The 2445-nt window shown below is 32.2% G+C and overlaps 1 pseudogene; it reads left to right on the top strand.

Moving 5' to 3' along the window:
• Positions 1 to 629: 629 nt before the first annotated feature.
• Positions 630 to 1782, top strand: LOC107001106 (annotated as a pseudogene).
• Positions 1783 to 2445: the final 663 nt, after the last annotated feature.

Raw genomic sequence — 2445 nt, forward strand, 5'->3', positions numbered from 1 at the left:
TATATATATATATATATATATATATATATGTATATATATATATATATGTATGTATGTATGTATGTATTTAAAATGTGAAAAGAAAAAAAAAGAAAAACACTCTTTAATGTTTCTAAACGAACTAAAAAAGACAAATAAATTGAAAGACACCACATAATTTTTTTTTTGTTAAAAAAGGACTTGAAACAAATCTATTATTACTTTAAATGGGGGCTTCAAATTTGGTAACTATGACAGGTTCCTCATTTTTTAAGGCATTGAACCGTCCCTGGGTGGGGGTGGGCATGGCTTAGAACGGAGCATCATTTGTCCCACGTGCATGTGCGGTTGTGGTTTGGGGAAGCCTTGCGGTGGTTGAACACTTTAAGGATAGATTTTCCCTTTAGGTTATCTCGAGTATGATATAAGGAAATTTGATACAAAGTTTATATAAGTTATTTAATATGTCAAATTAAATTACTCTATTTTCCTCTGAGTGCATTCGATTCTCAGAGAAGTACTCATCATATATTCAAAATATATGTGGAAAAGATAGTAAGAATGGAAAGTGATGTTCTTGTGAGCATCTACAACAAGTTAAGCATTAAATTTAATAAATAACACTACTCAATATTATCGGTGCAGCTCAGATGGAGAGCAACAATTCTCACGTTGACAACTCGACCTTCGATGGGAATTGAAACCCTGCTAATGTGCCTAGAGATGTAGGCACAGTTGAAAGCATTGTTGGTAATGTACTACTCCATATCGAGGAACAACGGGCAGCCTACCAAAAATTTTATCATAGATACCTTGGTCTATTTCATACACAAAACGTGATTCCAATTAAGTTTCTTCACTTAACCAACGTTTTTTTGTTTATCTTTTCCATGCCTCATCAATTAAATTGTGTTTGTCACTTAATTTTGAAATTAATCATATGCTTTTATTTAATTTAGGTATTTGTTGCTTAAATAAATAGATACCCACTCAGAAAATATTTTTGTTATTTTTCAATAATTCTTGGTTGAGTTATTCTCAATTGAAAATATTCCAAAAATTGTCAGATGCTTAGTATTCAGTTGGTCAACATTTCCCCGATAAATAATACTCCCTCGGTTTTAAAAAGGATGACCTAATTTGACTTGACACGATATTGCATCAAATTTACCAAAATTTCCTTTAATCTAGTGGTTTTAAAAATTTCACATAAAAAGTGGAAATTGAAGTCTAGCAAACTTGTATGTTTTCCATATTAATGTGTTTTTCTATTTTGTTGTGCAATGAGTCTGCTCCTAAATAAGTTCAATATTTCAGAAAATAGAAGGAGATGATGGGCAGGTAATGCTTTGAAAACACAATAATTTAAAGTTTGATACTTGAATTTTCTTTTTATGGATATGTTATCCTGTTACATGGTGTTTTATGTTTTAGGATGTTTTGGAACTCCACAAGCGTATAACTGCTAGATTAAGATTAATGGCTTTCCATTTAAGTAGTAAAGTCCATACATACCAATTGCCCCAGTCAACATGTCTTGACGGCAAGAAGCGTTGCTCCATATGCTTGGTAAGTGAAACCTAATTATAGAATCCCCACCCCTTATCTATAAGCTTATTTAAGTTTGCCTCTGACCTTTCCTTTTTTGGGTCATGTTTGTCTTAGGATGACTATTACGACAAGGAAAAACTCATTGAAATCAAGTGTGGTCATTTATACCACTTTGATTGTATTAGAGAGTGGATCAAGCTCAATAACTCTTGCCCTATTTGCAAGAGAGATGCAGGTGCAACAATCAATTAAATTTTTCGTTGGGTGGACTAACTAGTGGAAAGGCGTTATTAAGCTCAAGAGAGTTCAATTAAACCTAAAATTAAGGAACCATTCTAAGATTGAGAAAACAATGGTCTTTAAGTTTTATATTTTTTCTTTCATTTTCGACTAAACTAAGTTTTATCAAGATTTTGTAGCTGAGTATAAGTTGGTACTCATGTTGGTTTGAGTTTTGACATTGAGAAAATTTTGTTCATAATCGATGCTTAACTACAGATTTGTAAAACCTCTTGATTCTGATCTTTGAAGCCTCCCCATATGTTTCTATATAGAAGGTAGCCATTCTATTAAACTAAACACCAACAACAAAAAAAGTATATATTGTCATTCAAAATCATCAATAACAAAAATCTCTAGGTTGATTCACTTCTCTGCTGCCATTGTCACGGTGACAACCCTAGAAATCACAAGCACATATTTTGTTGAGAGAGAGAGAGAGAGAGACATCAGCGAAGCATCTAGACTATGAAAAGATTGACATGATCTAAGATCTTCTTATATAACATACATGATAATTAATTAAAGTATTTGCTTCCTTTTGATTTTGTTTTCTCCGTGACCAACATCGAAAATGAACAAGTTATGTCTTTGTCATTTAAAATAGAGATCCATCTCTTTCTCATAGGGTGGATA

This window comes from Solanum pennellii, chromosome 10 (assembly GCF_001406875.1).
Source record: "Solanum pennellii chromosome 10, SPENNV200".
Classification (NCBI taxonomy): domain Eukaryota; kingdom Viridiplantae; phylum Streptophyta; class Magnoliopsida; order Solanales; family Solanaceae; genus Solanum; species Solanum pennellii.